At 51.3% G+C, this 14013-nt stretch overlaps 1 protein-coding gene across 5 annotated transcripts in view; it reads right to left on the bottom strand.

Annotated features, from left to right (window-relative positions):
• Window positions 1-14013, bottom strand: part of DLGAP4 (DLG associated protein 4) — a 182315-nt gene that overhangs the window by 76869 nt on the left and 91433 nt on the right. For all 5 annotated transcript variants that reach the window (XM_051632821.1, XM_051632819.1, XM_051632820.1 and 2 more), the window contains exon 2: window positions 4795-4888. The gene's annotated coding sequence lies outside the window, so the exon portion shown is untranslated. The remainder of the gene's footprint in view (window positions 1-4794; window positions 4889-14013) is intronic.

The following is a 14013-nucleotide window of genomic DNA, read 5'->3' as shown; positions in this document are numbered from 1 at the left end:
GCTGTTGGGTGGCAGAGCCAGCTGGTCACTGGGCAGGGCTTGCTCCTCCTCACCCTGCCTGGGAGGGCACAGGCAGCTCCAGGAGAACCTGCACTCCTGCTGTGCACATTGGGGCTGGAGCAGGGGGGCAACCACAACTTCTAGTGGCTGTGGAGCTTGTGTGTGCTGCTGTGCTGCTGCCAGGGGTGTGCGTGGTGGAGACCCAGGCTGGGGACCAGGCTCAGAGGTGGTCAAGAGGGAGGTCAGACCTATCTCTGCAGCTTCCACAGCATGAGGAACTGAAATCTGCATATGGGTGGTTCAGCTCCTGTAGAAACTGGGGAGCTGCAAGCACTGGCCTGATGGCTGCATTTCCCCTCTCCCAGCCAGCAGTGAGTGCAGGGTCTGTGCTGCCTTCTGCCTTCACCATGGCCTTGGCACACACACCTTCTATGCAAAAGGTCCACATCCTCTCCCTTACCATGCTCCTCTCCAAACACAGCCATGGCTGCCCTGACTGAGCACTGCCTTCAGCCAGAAATGTGCACTTGAAGAGCGCCTCTTTCTCCCCAAAATCACAGCCAAAAACATCATTCCTCCATTCCCTCTCTTCCCTCTCCTCTCAGCCTCCCCCTCACAGCTCAGCCATAGATTTCCTGCTATTCCCACCAGCAGAGCTTTCCAACAGCTTCTAAGTTTGTTCCCTGAGGCAACAGCAAAGCTGCTGGCCCCACCCTGTGTGCCACCCAGGGGCCTTCATCCGTGCTAGAGGGGGAAGAACCTACCACCCCTCAGGAGAGCTTGGCTGCCTTGCCCTGCCCTCTGTCATGTCCCATCTACAGCACATAACGCACCACAAAATCACTGCAAAACGCTGGGCACCAGAGATACAGCCAGACCTTGGCCCAAGGTGATGCCAGCAAGAAGCTAGAGACCTTCTCACCAGGCTTCTTGCTGGCATTCATATCGAAATCACAGACTTGTTCAGGTTGGAAGACATCCCTTGAGATCATAACCTTTGAAGTGGGGCTTGCCTGAACAGAACTGATTGGGAGGGACATGTCCTACTGAGGCAGGTCTGGTCAGGAAGGGCCAGGAGACCATTCAGGTATTGATCAGGAGAGGCAGGTAGAATCACAGAATCATGGAAGGGTTTGGATTGGAAGGGACCTTAAAGATCATCCAACCTCCTGCTATGGGCAGGGACACCTCCCACCAGACCAGGTTGCTCCAAGCCCCATCCATCCTGCCTTTGAACACTTCCAGGGATGGGGCAGCCACAGCTTCTCTGGGCAACAAGAAGCATCAGGAGTAGCATCAGTAGAAGCAGCAGCTTGCTCAGGGCACAACTCCCCCAGAAGGAAGACAGCTCTGTCCTGAGGGGGCTGCAACCACCCTTTGGAGTCAACAAGTCCTGCCCTCTGCTGATCTGCTCTTCCAGGGCTCCATGTACCATCATCTCCCACGTAAACCTCAGCTCAGCCACCCAAGCCAGCTTGCAAACACATGGGTGGCTTTTATATATAGAAACCCAGCAGCGTGCTAATAACCAGCTAGAGAAGGACGAAACGATTTGCAACCTGCAGAAGAAAAATGACTCCCCTCACCCTGCCACAAGGAGCTTAAAATACTGGATGCTGTGGTGTAGGTGACGTGGATCTGCCTACACACATGAATTCCAATGTTCCCTGAATTAGCAGAACACTTCATGTGACATTCAGTGAGGGGGGCTGCCGGCTCCCAGGGCGCTGCATTTATGATGATTCAAAGAGTTTTGAATCTAATGGCAGGGAATAAAAATAGCTGGTTCCTGCTTGGAACAATTCATTACACAACAGACCTCCCTCCAGCCTCCTCCCGCCGCTCGCTGCTCCCTGGGAAGTTTCCCAGTGCTGCTGGGAAGCTGCAGCCTGGGGGCAGAGTAGGTGCTGAGATTGGAGCAGGACTTGGGCAGCCAAGGTCCTGAGAAGCACCCGGGGGGTTAATGTTGCCCAGACCTTCCCACTGAGACAAGTGACTGCACTACCAGGAGAAGCATCAAGTCTTGCCTCATCTACGTGGGGCACCTCCTTAGGAGCTGATGAATGGCTTTAGGAGAGCCAGTCCACCCTGGTGCCCTGATGTCCCAAGGGCTCATCCAGCCCATCTGCAAATCCAAATTCCAAGCACCTGATGCTGGACAAAGCAAATCCCGGTGTAGGCTACATTGGCGTGTGAGCTCAAGAAAGTGTGCAAACTGGTTTCTCAGTGCTACTGAGGCCTATGTCACTGGTGGAAAGATCTCCTCACTTTTCACTTCATATGTGAATAAGTCATAGAATCACAGCCTGGTTTGGGTTGGAAGGGACCTTAAAGATCATCTAGATCCAACCCCCCTGCCATGGGCAGGGACACCTCCCACTAGACCAAGTTGCTCCAAGCACCATCCAAACTGGCCTTGAGCACCTCCAGGGATGAGGCATCCACAACCTCCTTAGGCAAACTGTTCCAGTGTCTCACCACCCTCACATTAAAGAATTTCTTCCTCATGTCTAACCTAAATCTCCCCTCTTTCAGTTTAAAGCCATCACCCCTTGCACTGTTGCTATATGCCCTTGTAAAAAGCTCCTTCCCAGCTTTCCTGGAGCCCCTTCAGGCACTGGAAGGTGCTCTAAGGTCTCCCTGGAGCCTTCTCTTCTCCAGGCTGAACACCCCCAACTCTCCCAGTCTGTTTCCAGAGCAGAGCTGCTCCAGCCCTTGGATCATCTCTGTGGCCTCCTCTGGACTCACTCCAACTCACTCCATGTCCTTCTTGTATTGGGGGCTCCAGAACTGGACACAGTTCTCCAGGTGGGGTCTCACCAGAGTGGAGCAGTGGGGCAGAATCTCCTCTTGCTGGTCACGCTGCCGGTGATGCAGCCTGGGACATGGTTGGTTTCTGGGCTACCAGCCCACATTGCTGACTCATGTTGTGCTTCCCATCAATCAACATTCCAAGTCCTTCTCCTCAGGGCTGTTCTCAACCCATTCTTCAACCAGCCTGTGTCTGTGTTTGGGATCGCCCTGACCCAGGTGCAGGACCTTGCACTTGGCTTTATTGAACTTCATGAGGTTGCCATGGTTTCTGCCTTTTTAATGAAGAAACTGCTACAGCTCCTGAGGCCTTGTGGGAGCTGAATAGTGTCCCGCAGACCTGGGAGCCTTGGTGCATCCATGGTCCTCTGCTTGATCTTCAGGCAATGGAATATCTCTGCTGGGAATGCCAGTTGGTGCCCACTGCGGTGATGGGAGGGGACAGGGTCTGACTGGAGCCACGCCAAAACAGCCAAAGAATAATTTTTCTTCCTTATATGCTCTAGATAATTTTTTTAAAGTTTTTTGGTAGCAGCACAACCGAATGTGAAAATCATTGGCTGCAATATGCCAAGTATTTCTGACTTCAGGTGTTGACTAAGCTGGTGGAGCAGATGAAATCTTGAGACACAGAGAATTTATTTTCATGCAAATGTGCAAATGTCACTGGTAACATAACCAACTCTCCAGGGAACAAAACCCCAGAAACTTTACAACCTATTTGTCTGTCCCTAAATAGAAATTTCTCAAGAGTTCTCCAGAAGAGGGAATCTGCTCTGAAGAAGGAAATGCAAACCCATTAAGGAGGTCAAATGAGACAAACGAAGGCAAGGGAAAAATGGGAGAGTTTTTGGGAAGAAAGCAGGACAGCTGATGAGATGAAGTGGAAGGACCAGGGCAATAGCAAGGGTCACTGTCATTTGAAATCTACCTCCAGTCTCTGCTCTCTTACAGAGTACTTGAGGCACATGCTGGTGACAACATGAGACATGTTCCACCTTGTCTGGAAGGTCAGACCATTTGGGACCAAAACTGATTTGTTCTGGTCAGTGCTGATCAAGAGGCCTGGAGGATGTACTTGCAAAGCCCTCTGTGGAGCAAGAGGAGATGAAAAACACTTGACATGGCTGCCCTTGACCTTACTTATGCTGTGACCCCCAGGGTGAAGGTTGTCCATGCTAGCACTGAAAATCTGTGGAAAGGAAAAAGGCAGGACACTCTGCCCTGAGCCACCAGCTGGACCCTCCTGCCTCACTGTGCTACCAGGGGGAGCAGCCCCAGCACTGGGGGCAGCAAGGACCAAGCAGATGAGGAGGAGGTGGGACAGTTCGGAGAGCAGGGTCAGCCTCCTTGCCTGAGGTGTTTGTGGCAGTTCCAGGGTGCTCTGAACAGTATGGCTCATGCTGCTGTGCCACCAGGGCTCTGCAGTTGGCAAGGACGTTGCTTTGCTCCAGGGCAGATATTCCTGTTGCCTAAATGTTCAGATGAAGGTAGGTGGGGCCCTGCCTGCATTTGAGTTGCAAGATGGAGATGCTGTCTGGTGTGGATGTGCTCAGTGCCTGAGGCACAGCAGCTCATGGTGCCCGAGGGTCTCTGGGCAGGGGGAGGCAGGTGGGCAAAGCCAGCAGCCCCCTCTGCCATTCCTTCCAGAAGATCAGCCATAAACACATGGCAGCCTCCAGTGTGCTGAAGCTGCAGGAGCACTTCCTTTCTCTCTAACTAGGTCAGTGCAGAAGTGACGTTACTATAGCAATTGGAGTGAGATTTCATAACTTTGCTCCAGTGATGGGCACCCTGCAGGATTCACTACTAGGTGGAGAGGGGGTTGTCACTGAAGCACCCTCCCCAGCTCCCCATCCCCACCTCCCTCTCCTCACTGCTTTGCTACCCCCCGTGCCACCAGCACATGGTCTGTCTGTCCATCCTGCCCCCAGCTCAGCTGTTTCTGAAGAGCCCCAGAGTCACCCTTGGGCCATACTGTACCTCTCACGGCTTGCTGGGACTGGGGACTAGGCCAGATTCAGCATCCTCTGCACCATGTGTTGCTCTGGGCTCCAGAGCTGTCCCTCATGAAGACCTGCCAGGCAGAGAGAAAAGGGAGAAGGTTCTCAGTCACAAAGAGCAGAGTGTTGTTTTCCTACCAAATGCCCAGGCCATAACCCTGGTGCTGTACAGATATGATGGCTCTAATGGACAACCAGGTTGTCTTTGTTAGGTCCAAGCAAAGGCACGAGGCAAATGAGGCAGAGACAATGCCCAAGGGAGGGGGTCCCATGTCCCTCTGTGTCACATATGGAGTGAAAGGATGTAAGGGAAATCAGCTGGGTAGGCTTGCAAAACACAGAAACTTTACACCTCCTTGTCCCTAAATACAAATTTATCCAAGTTCGCCAGAAGAACAAGCAAAACACCTGGGATCCCTGCTCAGGGGCACAGGACTGGGATAAGCCCCTTGGTGGGAAAGTGCTCTATGACTTTCCTTCCCTTGTTTCTTTGTCGTGAAATAATCCCCCAAGTAAGCCCCTTGCTATCTGTGATGGTGTCTGTGTTTCTGGGCCAGGCCAGGAGCCGGGCTGGTTCTGCGCCTCATCGGGGCTGTTCCCTTTGCTCTGAGCCCTGGAGGAACAGCATCTGGTAAGGCAGGAAGGACAATCCTGAGGATAAACACCCTGACTGGGGTGGCAGATGGCAGCCAGTTACCTTTGGTTTGTCGTAGCTGCCAAAATCTGTGTCTTCCCCTCACCTACCAGGGCTGCTCATTAAACTTCTGGTTGAGCAGCTCATGCTGTAAATCTCTCCTGTCTGGTCACTGGGTGCTACTGTATTGCAGCTAAAACCTTGTGCTTCTTTCCTCGTTGTCATTCATCATCAGCTAACGCTGCCAACAACTGACAAAAATGCTCCCTGCATGAAAAGTGAAGTTAATAAATATGGGGGGAAACCCCAGTGTTTCTTAATGTCCTCAAAACCCTAAACACTGCAACAAAGGACACAGCCTGAATTATTTTATCAGTGAGATTAAATATTATTTGGGATTTACATCAATAATTTCCAAGGCAGGTTTGTCTGTGTGCATGCACCTTGTCTCTTCTGCACTGAGAAGATGCAGGCATGGTGCTGGGACAATCTGCAGGGGTCAGCCTTTCTCTGCTGAGAAGCAAGGGACAGGAACGGAGTGGTCACCCAACACCAGCAATCAGCCTTCCCTGGCCTGTGGCTTTTGACATTCCTAATTGGGCAGAGGTGGCATCTGGGTCTTGAGAAGATCTGCCTAGAGCTCAAGGTGCTTTCAAATAGACAAACAATGGTTTCTTGTTTGGGGGATGCATGGAAGGCTGGGACCAGGATACAAACCTTGGCAGTTTTTCTAGGAAACCTGGATCTGACTGGTGGGTTAAGGAGAGGAAGACCAAAGAGGTGCCTGTGATGTGTGACAGCAGCTCTTTGTCCACTGAAAGGTGAGATGGGCACTGCAGCAGCCACAAGATCCCTCTGTCTCACCCTCCACCACTCAGCAAGGTTTTTCTCCCCAGGATAACCCACGCTGCCTTCACTGACCCGCCAGGTGTAATGTCTGCCTGGGTTGTGACAGAGGCACCATGGCTCCTTCCAACCATGCTCAACAGCCCTCCTGAAATCTGTCTCAGGGCAGCAAAGCCTAGATAGACGGACAGGTACAGTGCAGGCAGAGGATAGGAGGACTTGCTGTTCGAGAGGCATTCAGAGACTCGTGGTGGATATCCCAACAGTGAGAAGAATGGAAAGCCTGGTCAGATCAGAAGACTGCCCTCCTACATCTGTTAAAAACCCTTTTCACTTTCCCACTAGCTCTGCACCACTTCAACCCCAACCAACACTGCAAAGGAAGGACTACAGGAAAGGCACTTGGCTGGGAAAGCCAAGAAGGAGACAGCTGTTGTTTAGACAGGGCAGTCACACATGTCCCCAGAGCTCACCTGGCTTCTACACCAAAGCACTTGGTTTTTGAGTTTCTTGCTGCTGCTGGGTACTCAGCTGTGAAAACCAGAGACAGACACAACCCAGGAGGTATAGCCAACGTGCTTCCAGCTCACCAAGGAGGCCTCTGCTTCAGAGGCATAAGCTCTTGAAGACAAGGGACATTTCCACATCCTAAACTCAGACATTCCTGAGCTCAGAGATGTCAGTGGGGCTGCTGCCAATAGGCCACTGCTCACAGCACTAAAAATACCACTAATAAGAGAAGAGGTATGATGGGTCTGGGTGCTGCTGATGGCCATGAAGCAGGAATTGCACTGACACCATCCAACCCTTTCACAGCTCTCTCTGCATGAAAAGTCAATTCCAGCTCCTACAGAGTTGAGTGAAGTTTGAGCCTGTAATCCAGATTTGTAGAGCCTGCAAGAGCCATTAGCACAGCCAGGACCCATGGCTAGTGCTACCTACAGCCACCTACACCATCTGCATCCATCTGCCCAGTGTTCAGCAGCAAAGCCATTGCTCTTCTGGTCTAAGGTCACTAGTATTGTCACGAGAGCTGACACTATAAGCCATTAGAACCACTAATGTCCATCCTGAAAGCCATCTGCATTGGCTAGCAGTGCTCTCAGCTCACCTTCTGGGTGCACAACTTTCCATCAGTAGTTCCCAGCATCCTGTATCACCACCAGTATCACCATCACCCACAATGTCTGCATCTGTCACCAGCACTTGGAATGTGGAGCTGGTGTACCCCTAGAAGAGGTGCCAATCCCGGGACCCCTCAGCACAGAGGGACCCTGCAGGGTGGAGGAGCAATGCCTGGGCTCCAGGCCTCCACTGTCCCAGCACATTTCTCAAAATACAAGATGCCAAGAAACATTTTTGTCTGCAATCCTGCTTTTGTCTTTGCGTGCTGCTGTTGCACTGAGAAAGCAGTGCTATAATTACTTTTAATTAATATAAGCATCAAAGCCTGAAGGCAACACAAATGAACCATTTGTGCCACCAGCACAATGACGTTACGTGGGCTGCCAGCGACCCACTGCCACTGCCCCTCTTCCTCCCGCTCTCAGGAGCCGCTCACTCATGTCATGGCTTCTGCACAGAATCATAGAATCACAGAATCATCCTCATTGGAAGGAACCTTGAAGATCATCAAGTCCAACCATAACCTAAATCCACCAACCATAACCTGATTTACCCATTCAGTGCTTAAATCATGTCCCTAAGCACCACATCTATATTTCTTTTCAACACTTCCAGGGATGGTGACTCCATCACCTCCCTGGGCAGCCTGTTCCACTGAAAACACTGTGTGGATGGACACAGTTTGCCATGTGTGTGCAACCTCAGGCAGGTGGATTGCAGACCAAGGTGAAGGCTGGGGAGCTGGGGGCAAGCTGGGGTTCCTGAGCTTCCAGGCAATAAAGGCACAGGATGTTGGAGGAAGTTGCCAAGGGTCCTTGCAGGGTGGTCTGTGTGCTCCCATGTTGTTGTTTGCTCAGGGCTGTCCTGCTGATGAACTGATGTCCCTTCCCCACATTATTCAAGACACTTTTGGTGAACTAGGGCCTCAGATGCTCTGCAGCCAAACCTCACTGGAAAATCAGATCATGATTATTGTGCCTCCTTCATGGTCTAGGAGAGGAGGGCCACAATCTGCCCTTCTGTAGCCCACGTGGTTCTGTTGGACTTGAAGAGTGGCTGGAGAAGAGACTGATCTGGTGTTTGTGATCCCCAGTGTTGCCACCTCAGAGATGACTGCAGCTAATGGACAGAAAGAGGCAGCTCTGAGTAAAGGCTCCTATTGCCTGTTGGGTTCTCCAGACAAAGTCACTGAGGGTTTCCTCATGACTGAGCAGTGGAAACCACATTCTGCTCACATGGCAGCATGATGGCAAGGACAGGATAGTCTATTCCTTACAACTAGCCACTCCTGGGGCCACATTGGAATGGCACAACCTGAGCAGAGCAAGGCAAGCAGAGCAGTCCTGGGAGGCATTCCTGGAAAGGTGCAGATGATGCTGGGATTTCATTCTAGTGAAAACACCGTGAAATGTTACAGGTTCAAAAAGCTGCATTCTGGGATGGGTCTGTTTGAGAAAGGGATGTCCCACTCTGGCTGGTCCCTCACCTCCTGCTGCAGGGATTTTCTGCTTCTCTTCCAAACTTGAAAGAGTCTCAGCAAACTGCCCATGTCTGCTGCTGTTAAACCTGAGAAGAAATGAAGTCCTTGTGTCAGGGAACCAGCAAAGTGACCTGCCTGGGCTTCTCTGTTTCACTGCAGCCTCATGCTGGATACAGAGCTGTGGTATGGGAGGAGGGCTGTGAGCCTGAGTGAAGCTCCTGTGAGCACAGCAGGGATGTCCAGGGTAACAGAGGGGAAAAGCAGATCCAGCACAGAGGCAGTGAGAAACTGGTGAAGGGAACAGTCAGGCATGCAGGCTCCCAGTGATGCCAGGTGCTGAATCCAGGGTTCTTCTCCTCCTGTTATAATCTCTAACTTGAGTTCCTTCTACTACTTAGATTTAGAGACTGTAAGTTCAGGTACAGTCATTACAAACCTCTGGCCTGCTTTGCTTTATGAAACAGGCCATAGCATCATTCTCTGCTCATCCAGCAACAGAAATGATAAATACCTGTGTTCTTGTACTTCTCATCTCATAACCATTTATCTGGATAAAACAAACACATTGAGCTACTTCGGGTCTCCCAGGAAGAATTCAATTTTGTATAAAGGATGCTTGGGACCTGATTTGGGAGCTATCACTGCCTCACATTCCAAGAAGAAAAAAAGAGGTGCTGTGGACAGAGTGGAGAGCAGAGCTGAGATATGGCTGTTCATAAGTGAGGAGATTTGTAGCCAGGATTAGGATTCTCTGAAGGAGGCATGAATGGAAAAATACATGTGTGAAAGCACCAGAGGAAACAACTGGGAAGAGTGGCAAAGTCCTGCTGTACTGTGAGGAACTGTTCCTCTCTCCAAGCCCTGGAGGCTGGCAAAGGTCCCCCAGCAGAGGACTTGTCAGCAGAAGAGTTGTGTTTGAATCATAGGAGGAAGGAAACAAGGTTACAGCACGTTTCCTGTGCTGTTCCTCTTCCTGCTCTCCCCACAGGAAGGCTCCCTGAACACAAAGATGATGCACAAGATTTAAGCAATTTGAAGTGAGCAAGAGGCTGAGGCACAAGATCCACCAAGACCACTGACTCCTGGAGGGTGTAAAAGACTGATACAAAACTCATCTCTTTGTCAGTCAAGAGGAACCTCAGAGACACAGTGGGGACCAAACAGCAGTGCTCCTCTTCTTTAAGTTTGTACACAGGTCAACCTGTCAAGACCTCCTGGACATGAAGGAGTCTTGGAGCTTGCAAGTATACCAAGGAGAAAGACTTTAGAGAGAATCAGTGTGAGTGACTGAAATCTGTTTCATTTGAGAGAAATAGCACCTTCCCTTCTGGTAAGAACTCATATTAGATCTTGTTTAATTAATTTACTAAATAAACTCTGACAACTAGGGTCTGACTAGAGACTGAAGCTTGGGCAGGTGAGCAGCACCAGAGAGAAGACACAAAACCCCAATGATTCTTAGCATGGGAATAACAGAAAACAGCTCTGGGGTTTCTGGCAGAGGGGGATGGAACTGCCTGGAGAACTGAGCCTCTCTGGTCCCCTCAGTGAAATAACCCTGTCCACAGTGACACCCAGCAGGAATGTTAGATGCTGATACTGAGGGATCCCACAGATCAGGAGGGTGGCACATTCCTTCCCCAAGGCCCAAACACCCGGGTGGTCTCCAGGCTGGGTAGTCTGTAATTGCTGAGGAGGGATTCACCAACCCACGCTCATGATGCACCTCAGAGGCAAGAGCTCCTGGATGTGCAGAGGACAATGGTGGGCAGGGCATGTTGGATGCTTTGATGGGTTATCTTTGTGCCTCTGCAAGAAGAAGGGTCCTGTGGCAGTGCACAGCTGGTAGCAGGAGGGTGGGAGCTGGCAGAGTCTGGTGTGGTGCAGTGGAGATGCTGTTCATGATGGAAGACCTTCCTCTGAGGCCATGGGGAGCAAGGAGGGTGTGGGACAGAGCCAGCAGGGCACGAAATAATGGAGAAGGGCAAGTAGGAGGGACTGAGGAGCCTTCATTAGCATGACATCATGATATTGAGAATGAAATTGGTCCAGACAGCAAGGGACTTGAAGAGAAGAAATTCTTTAATTGCCTTCACACTGGTGCCAGGGAGCCTGGATAATACACTCTGCTCACGTATGGACACGACCTAGTTGTGCTCCTGAAATCTGGCTGGGAGCATCACTTAATTGGAGTGTTAAAATCAGCAAATGTTGAAATCAACATCTTCCGGGAAGAATGAGGGCACAAAGAGAGACACTGAATGTCAGGGCAGGCCAGGTGAGCTTTTTGAGCCATAGCTACCTGTAAAGTTTACAGATCTGTGCCCTAGCATTGGGAGCAGAAGATGGAGAATGTGTGAGGCCTTCCACCACTCACCAGCTCATCCTGGTGAGCCTAAAAGCCTGCTCTGCAAGGGTCTTTGTGATAGGCACAGAAAAGAGGAACTGAAAGGAAGAGACTGGTGCTGAGAACTGTATCCTAGCAGGATCCCAAGATTGATTTGAGGGACATGGCGGCTAAATGGCTGGACATAGGACATGGGTACAAAGTTATACTTAAAACGAGACTCTGCCTTGAGCAGTGAGGGACACTGCAATAGACACAGGGCCTGTGTGTGGCACGGGCCGTATCTTACTAGAAAAGAGGTCATTTTCTGGCAGCTCTGTATCTGGGAGGATGTTGTTAAACTGGAGATGGGTTAGGGAAGAGCCACAAGGACTGCATAGTGTGGCTTACCCTGGGAGACACAACGAACACAAGGAACTTAACTTAAGACCATCATTAAAGGCTGACAAGAGAGGGGTCATCAGGACCCCATGTGCTCACAGGGACAGGCAGCTAAAGAGGGCTCAGTCTAGACTACAAGCAAAGAAAGGTTTTATTTTCAACAAACAAGCACATCTGGCCATTAAAAGGACTGAGCTCCTCTGAGCACAGCAGTGCATTCTGCATCATGGGCAATAGTTTCAGGCACCTGGGAGGCTTTTCCCAAGAAGAAGTTCTGAGACCTGAAGGATGAACAAACACAGGGATTTCTTCCTTGGTTGCTATTACCTTTCCAAAAGTGGTTGTACTTTTGGTTTGGTGCACTGTGATAAATGGGACACTTGCACACTTGTCCCTGATTTCATGCTTACATTTTCCAGGAGACAAAGCAGATGTGTGGAATTCTATTTCTCAAAAGCACACTGGGAGCACCACAGACACAACAGCATCAGCTGGACAAGTCATCGCGGCACTGTTCAGTCCCACGGACAGGAGGGGGCAGATGCCAGACCCTCTGCTGGGCCAGGTGAGGCCATGGGGAGCTCCCTTGCCCCAGCTAGGTGCTATGGAGAGATCCTGGATGCCTCTGCTTGTTAGTCCCAGGGTAGCCTACCTGTTCTGAGACGCAGCCAGCAGCAGGGGAGACAGTGAGGAGCTGGGGGATGCATGGCTGCAGGCAAAGCTCAGGGCAATGGGAGAAGCAATGAGAGGACGAGGTGAAGCCCCTCTGGGGGCTGCAGGGCAGGCTCAAGGAGCCACAGACTAGTTTGCTACAGCCCAAGCCTAGGTAGGACATGGGCAGCAGTGTTGACTGTGTGCCTGGAAGGGGTTTTCGAAGAAGATTACACCTGATTGTGGAAAAGAACGGAAGCACATTGACCAACAGCCAAGGAAGAGCAGATTCCCCTGTGCCTACAGCTGCATCTACCTTCAGCCATGGATTGGCACATGCTCACTGTCTCTGCTGGCTTTTATTTTAACCTTTGGACAATCACACAAAGCCAGAAGACACAGGGTTTGATTGCACAGGTGGGCTAGAGCTGAAATGTGGCTGTTGAGTAAGGAGGAGGCCAGCAGAGCTGGCTTGGGGCCGCCTTCTCTGCTGGCCAGCCCTTTCCAGGCTGCAGCCCTGCAGTGTCTGTCCCACTGTTCCTCTCACCCAGGCAACTGATGGTCCTGTTCCTGGTTGGGGTCTGAAGCAGTTTCCTGCCACAAAGTGCCCACGTCCTGACCATGTCCACTGAGCCCCACGGGAGGAAAGCCTACTGTCTGATGGAAGAGAAGTCCTGAATGACCTGTCCTGGCCATGGTTCTTACTCTCGATCCCTGACACTGTTTGCTCAGCCTAACAAGAGCAGCATCTCCCTCTGGGGCTGAACATAACCTGATATTGCCACTTGAAACCTCAGCAAAAAAACCCTGGACCAGATCCGCCACTCATACCAGAAAGCCCCATGCTTGCCTGGCTTCTGCTGGGGAGCCCTCAGCCTTGTCTTTGCACAAGCTCTGGAAACCCTCTGTGCTATTGGGTACTCTGGCAAAGCATGACATTCTTTGGGATAATCTGCAGCATCTGAGTGCCACTGAGGCAGAAATCCCTGGACCTTCCCATGGCAAGTCTCTGCTCAGTGCTTCTCACCTAAGCCCTGCTCTGTTGTGGCCACCAGCTGCAGCTTTGCAAGGGATGGAAAAGGTGAAGCACATTTAGAAGCCATCTGTGGCCAACCCAAGTGAGGGTAGACCATGCTGCTGCCAGTCCAGAAGGCATGGGACCTTATCTGTGTGAGGTGCTGCTGGGGACTCATGACTGGGAGCAGGTCATGCTGTCTGACCCTCCTGGCCCACGACACTTGTGTGTTGGGGTGGCCTGAGCTGTGTCACCTGCTGTCACACTGACAGCCACCCAGCCACAGTGGCTGTGGCTCCTCAGGAGGTGCTGGGCTGGTGGCTGCAGGCTAGGGCTGGAGGAGAGGACATGGTGCCATGCTGATCAGGGCTGCTTCAGTGCCCACCACTGCTGAGCAGCCACGTCCTCTCTGTGGTGTGGATGATGCTGCAGCTCTGATAGCAAAAGGAGCTCTGCAGGTGCCTGCCTTTAACAGGATGAGTAATTCCCTCTCAGTCCTTTAATCAGTCACTTAATTAATGTGCCAATTGTGGTGTTTTTTTTTTTGTTTTTTTTTTTCCCCTTAGCAAACAGCTCTTTCAAAAAGGGTTTTTGCTGCATCTGCTGAGTTGGGAAAACACTGTTCCCAGAAGAGGCTGTGTTTTAGCTCCTTGGCAGAAAGTTCCTCCCATGGGGGCTGTAGGACTAGACTCATGTGTGGAGCATGCAAAGGTCCTGCTT

This window comes from Apus apus, chromosome 15 (genome assembly GCF_020740795.1).
Source record: "Apus apus isolate bApuApu2 chromosome 15, bApuApu2.pri.cur, whole genome shotgun sequence".
Lineage (NCBI taxonomy): Eukaryota > Metazoa > Chordata > Aves > Apodiformes > Apodidae > Apus > Apus apus.
Note: the sequence above shows the minus strand (reverse complement) of the source record. Positions and strands in the feature narration are given on the sequence as shown.